The sequence below is a fragment of the Tachypleus tridentatus genome, chromosome 12, assembly GCF_004210375.1.
Source record: "Tachypleus tridentatus isolate NWPU-2018 chromosome 12, ASM421037v1, whole genome shotgun sequence".
NCBI classification, from domain to species: Eukaryota; Metazoa; Arthropoda; class Merostomata; order Xiphosura; family Limulidae; genus Tachypleus; species Tachypleus tridentatus.
This window is the reverse complement of record NC_134836.1, coordinates 138,292,051-138,298,714: the sequence shown is the minus strand read 5'-3', so window position 1 is coordinate 138,298,714 and position 6,664 is coordinate 138,292,051. Positions and strand designations below refer to the sequence as shown.

Sequence of the window (6,664 nt, the reverse complement as noted above, 5' to 3'; positions counted from 1 at the left end):
TTGATCTTTGGTTTTACAAATACTAGAAACCGGGTTTCGATATCTGTGGTCGGCAGAGCACAGATATCCCATTGTATAGCTTTGTGGTAAGTTTCGAACAAATGACTATAATAATACAGAATCAGTATGCGACAATCCATAATTACCTGTAATAATTGGGAACCAGTATGTGACAATCCATAATTACCTGTAATAATTGGGAACCAGTATGTAACAATCCATAATGACCTGTAATAATTGGGAACCAACATTTGAGAATTCATAATTACCTGTGATCATTTAGAACCAGCATGTAACAATCCAAAACTACCTGTGATCATTTAGAACCAGCATGTAAAAATCTAAAAGTACCTGTAATCATTCAGAACCAGCATGTAACAATCCAAAAGTACCTGTAATCATTCAGAACCAGTATGTAACATCCCACAATAGTCAGACAGGTATCATGTTTTGTTTATTTTGTTTTTATATAAGTTAAAATGCGGTGACTGTGAGTTTATCTTCTGGTTAACAGCAACTTTTATTAGTTTAATTTAATGAGATTCTAGCATTATAAGCTGGAATATTTTTCAAATGTGTACAAGAACACCGAAAAACTATAAGTAAGCGCAATGTTACATCCGTTTTTTGGTATTACAGCTTATGTTAGTTTTAGTGTTAAGGAGTTCTTATGTTCAGCTGCAGAACCTTCTATATCACTAACCAATATATTTATTATTTATACTTAATATTAAAATAAACTATACAAACATTTAACGTTAGTTTTACAAAACTGTAAGTGCGTGTTGATACATTTCAGTTATTAAAATCAATGTTTTTATTGAACTAGACTCGACGTTTCTCAAAAGTCATTATCAACTGTAAGTATCTGTCGCTATGTATGCATTTACATAATACTTAATATTAAAATCAATGTTTTTATTGAACTAGACTCGACGTTTCTCAAAACTGATTATCAACTGTAAGTATCTGTCGCTACGTATGCATTTACATAATACTTAATATTAAAATCAATGTTTTTATTGAACTAGACTCGACGTTTCTCAAAACTGATTATCAACTGTAAGTATCTGTCGCTATGTATGTATTTACATCATACTTAATATTAAAATAAACAGTTAGAACTCTTCCTAAGTTTAATGTTCACCATACTCTGTATGTTTGTTTGTAAAGTGTCGAAACCAGTTTTCTAGCATTGTGAGTAAGAAAATATAGCGCTAAACAACTTGGGGGCGCACCGTAGTTTAGCTTTAACTACAGATTTTATGTGTCACTGAGATTTAACTGACAGTAAACATAGTTCTTCCTATTACCAGTGAACACATTAAATGTGTTTTATGATATTCTATCCCTCCATATTTGACGAGACATTTCAGTCACATGTTCAGACTATATCAGTCAGCTTAGAAATTGTTTTCAAAATGTAGGATCTGTTTAGTTCCAATCTATGATATTTACATAAACACATGAAGTGTTTGATATTTCATTATACACTAACATTTGAAAGCACCAAGTGTTTGAGATTTCATTACGTAATACAATGAATTATGCACATGAATGGTAATAGTTAGTTGTTTCCAGGTGATGTTCATAATCTCGTTCACAAGTTCAGTCCGCAACAAATTCTTAATTTGTACTTAAAAACTAACAAGCTTCTATTTATATGCTGTAGTTATTCAATGATGTTTCAGGCTTAGGATAAGTAATTTTTCAAAACTGACAGAGACAGTGTAACATGTATTATGTTTTCCAACTATAAATCAGTGTAAACAACAAAAAACAACAACACTTAACTTTATGTACACTATACCACTTAAAAATATTAGTTTAACAAAGCATCAAACACAATTTTTTCATTAATGAGCAATACACAAAAAAGAGTTGACAATTATAAGCGTAAAATAACATAGTTATAATGCAAGTGATTATTCTTTAAGTATTTAAAAATAGGTCTCTTCACGTCGATTTTGAAAATGTTACCGTGTCGTGATATATCCTGAATTTACAGATAGATAGATCATGATTTATATAAAAATCGTAAGTCACATATCAATGGGCCCGGCATGGCCAGATGGTTAAGGCACTCGACTCGTAATCTTAGGGTCACGGGTTTGAATCACCGTTACACCAAACATGCTCGCCCTTTCAGCCGTGGAGGCGTTATAATGTGACGTTGGTAAAAGAGTAGTCCAAGAGTTGGTGATGGGTGGTGATGACTAGCTGCTTCTCTCTGGTCTTACATTGCAAAATTAGGAACGGCTATCGCAGATAGCCCTCGTATAGCTTTGCGCGGAATTCAAAACAAACCAGACAAAAAAAATATCAGTGTTCCAAAGTAACCAAAGTCTCTCTGTTTTAGAAAGTACACAAGACATATCATGCAATTGAAATTCTTAACTAAATTAACTGCCTACTGTTATGCTGAATATTAGGTCTTGATCTACAGGTTAAAATTGACGTATTTCATCATATATTATATTCAACACATGTAAGTAAAAATTTGTAATGTATCTGCCAAATATCAATAGATATATAGTATCACACATTCTCAAACATTGGAGAATGGTTAAATATCTAATAATAAGACTGCACAAATAAAATAAATCTCTACAGACAAAAACAAACAGAACATTCACCAAAATTATTTGTACTGATACGATGATTACGTGACCTGAAAATACTCACCACAAAATATATACTCGTAACACGTGTCTGTATATATGTTTATTTATTACGTTTATACACAAATATAACCTAGATCGAAAGAACTATCTAGGATGACTATTAAGGGTAAAACACAGTAACTGTTGCTTTCATCTTCGTTGGTTACTCACGTGACCACAATTTGAGAAAAAACAAGTTATGCTTTCGTTTCTACAAAACTGACATTCAAATCAGACCTTACATTTCTGCATCTTTCAAGATTCGTAGGTCTAAAGACAAGAAGATATATATATTTTTTATTTTACACATTATAAATCTAATATATTTACTGTCTATCGTCACAGAATAAACTTTTAAATCAAAACAAACTTTATGTCTATTATATATTAAGAGTGGCAAAACAAATTTATATATTCTTACACTTTACATAGCGTTACAGAAAATAAGTGCACATTCACTAAATTATTAGTACTTGATTATACAATAAGAAATTATTTTCTACTTCTATAATACTAGTTTTTATCTAAAACTCTCAACCTGTGGATTAAATATAATTTTACAAAATATGAAACATAAAGGTATGTTCACTGTTTAACATTAAGAAGAGGTGGTAGTTTAGGCAGTAACGAAATATCAGTATCGTCCATTTTACAATTTGGACAGTTTTCTGTAATTTTATCTGAGGAACAAATTCCTCTGACAAGTTGACAGCATAATAACCTTTGATATTTATAATTCACACAATCTTAAATTTGTATGGATTACCTAAATTAACGTTTATACAAGGTAGTGTATAATCCTTGTTACACTTTTGTTGTTATAGTATTTATAAAAATTTAGTCACGTTCACTGTAGTATCAGGAATAAGTTAAAGTCATAATACATTATTACATGGTTCTCCTAAGTTATAGTAACCTAAGTTTTAATATTAGAATATAAAAGGTGACTAGCAGGGATGGGACAATGTTACCCACTTTTTTCAATAGTTTTGTCATAATCGTTAACAAACACTTAACAAACAAAACTATAGCATTATTTCTGTGTGTGAAAAGGAAAAAGACAGGAGACCGGGTATTGATGACATCCTCAAGGTTTCGCACTAAGTAAAAATTGGTGTTTTCCCCCATATATACCTACAAAACACCTGCATTCTATCTTCCTTAAACGTTCGACCTTGGTCATGCCTGAACGAAACCTCTCAACCAGTATCTGCGTTCGTAGTGTCGGTTGAAAGAGTGTGTCAAAGTATTGGGTAAAATAACATATCAGTTACTGATGTATTTAAGTTTAGATATGACACTTCTATTTGATTCACAAACTCGTTCAGACGTATCCAAGAAAATCGTCATATTACATTTTTAGGTTTTGTTCTCAAGTGTTTCAATGTGTGTGGTACTTAAGTCTGAGAATGTTTTTATACATACTAAGGATAGTATATTACTTTATGATGTGAAGTAAGTTTCATATAAGAAGTTTACAGAACATTGATTTGTAACTAATAGTTTTTATATAAATCATGACCTATGTATAAAGTGTAAATGAAAAGTCTACGTGAAGAAATGCCTATTTTTTAAATTGTTCGTTTGTTTGTCTTTTAGTTTCGCGCAAAGCTACTCAAGGGCTATCTGTGCTAGCCGTCCCTAATTTAGCAGTGTAAGACTAGAGGGAAGGCAGCTAGTCATCACCACCCACCGCCAACTCTTGGGATACTCCTTTACTAACGAATAGTGGGATTGACCGTTACATTATAACGCCCCCATGACTGAAAGGGCGAGCATGTTTGGTGCGACAGGGATTCGAACCCGCGACCCTCAGATTACAAGTCGAACGCCTTAACACACCTCGCTTTAAATAGTCAAAGAATAAACACTTGATTTACAACTCAAGGCTCTTTTACACCTACAATTATCAACTCTTTTTATGCATTGACCATTAGTGTAAAATGTGTTTGATGCTTTGTTAAATTAATATGTTTAAATGGTATAGTATACATAAAGTTAAGTGTTTGCACTGATTTTTAGATGGAAAGACAATACATGTCACCACACCATTGTTACAAAAATCTGCGTCAGTTGTGAAAAAATTACTTTTCCTAAGCCTGAAACATCATTGAATAAATACAATATGTGACTGAAAGCTTTAAAATTTAAATAAAATTAAACTCTTTGTTTTCTAAAACTTGTGAACGAGCTGATGGACATTTACCTGTCACCAACTAACTCTGTTACCATTCGAGTATATAAGTTGTTTTATTGTATAATGAAATCTTATGCATCTCATAATTTTAAATACTAGTGCATAATGAAATATCATACAATCCACATGTTTATACCAGTATCACAAAATAATTTTGAAAAATTATTATGAGCAGAATGATACAATCTGAACATCTGACCGTTTGTTGTCATTGTACATGTTAACAGTTGTAAGTCAGGAACTGTCGCGGCAAAACGATGCTGCTATAACGTAAAGGGGGAGAGAGGGAATGACGTCATCAAAATGACGATATCATAGTTCAAAAGTTATCACCAGAAGGCATTAGCAACGCAATGCTAGGATGCCATGAAGGATGATTACATCACAAAATAGAGAACGTGTTTATAGGCCACCATGACAGGTGGATATGACTCACACAATACATGTCTAATCACGCTGGTAATTAATTAATTAATCGTTCTAAAAAGGATGCTTAACACTAATCAATTAAATAAGTTATAATTGGTAAATTAAATTATTTTTAATAATATTGTCTTAAAACGGATGCTTAAAACTAATTCATTTAAATTAATTCGTTCTTAAAAAGTCACTTGACATTAATCCATTAGATTATTTATAATTAATTCATCATAAAAAGAATGCTTAACACTAATTCACCAGGTAATTAAACTCCCTATACTAAAAGGATTATACCTCATTCAATAAAGTGATTAAAGATTTTCAGTAATATAATTAAATGCCAAAAACAATAATGAGCATAATAAGATAACAATTTTACACATTTTTACGACGCACAAAATGGATGTCTGTGTGTTCAAAGCACCCTAAATATCATACAATATTTAAAACTGTCACTTTATACAATATTTCACATCATCAATAAACTTTTTATTATACAGTAAGACTTTTTCTAGTTTGACTTTAAGTAACAAAATAACTTACAGATTTTTTTACAAAGGCAATATTTAATATATATATACATAATTATTATTATTACTTTAACAGTCGTCCATAGAATGTTAACAAATATAATATGACAGTACTTCTGCAAGTCATAAAGTCTAGATTAAATTGTGTTAAAATTCATTATTTTGCATACTTCAGCATCTGTACTAAAGTAACAAGTGATTCACTTACTGTATATGTCCTTTTCTAAACAACCATTGGTTAGCTCCACGTGCACACAAAACTTGTGAAGGTATGGAATACATTTCTATATTTTTCTTAGCTTCTCTCAGACAATATTCTGCAAGATACGTAATGTTTCACAAATTGTACGTAACCAATAATCACCCTACAGCTAAATATAATATATGAACAGCTTATTGACTACTAATATATAAAATAACACAACTTTCAGACTGTGCATCAAGAAACTCACATACATATTTCTAAATGTTATTTCAGTTACAAATTCGTAAAATTAACAAACCCTTATCTTATGCCAAACACTGATACACACATAGACAGTTATTGTGATAACAGGTGATCAAATGTAAAGCTTTCTTCTACAACACCTCTGAGATATTTATGTCACCAACATACAGTTTATCAAGGGTAACTCATTCAAAGATCGGTTCTGAGTTGACCAAGACAAGATTGTTTGCAAAGTAAGTACTATGTTGCAATGTAGAAATAGTGAGAGTTTGATGAAAACATACACCCACGCACACACACACACACACACACACATATAATATATATATATATATATATCCAGAACAAAGGAACATTTTAAGAAGAGACCACAGATTGACCATTGTATTAATCATCAGTAACTTAT

At 31.2% G+C, this 6,664-nt stretch overlaps 1 long non-coding RNA gene across 1 annotated transcript; it reads right to left on the bottom strand.

Moving 5' to 3' along the window:
* Positions 1-2,794: 2,794 nt before the first annotated feature.
* LOC143234732 (uncharacterized) lies at positions 2,795-6,453 on the bottom strand. Its single transcript, XR_013018780.1, has 3 exons — positions 6,344-6,453; positions 6,019-6,127; positions 2,795-2,933 (listed from the first exon to the last, which is right to left on the bottom strand). It is a non-coding gene; the product is annotated as an uncharacterized LOC143234732 (long non-coding RNA).
* Positions 6,454-6,664: the final 211 nt, after the last annotated feature.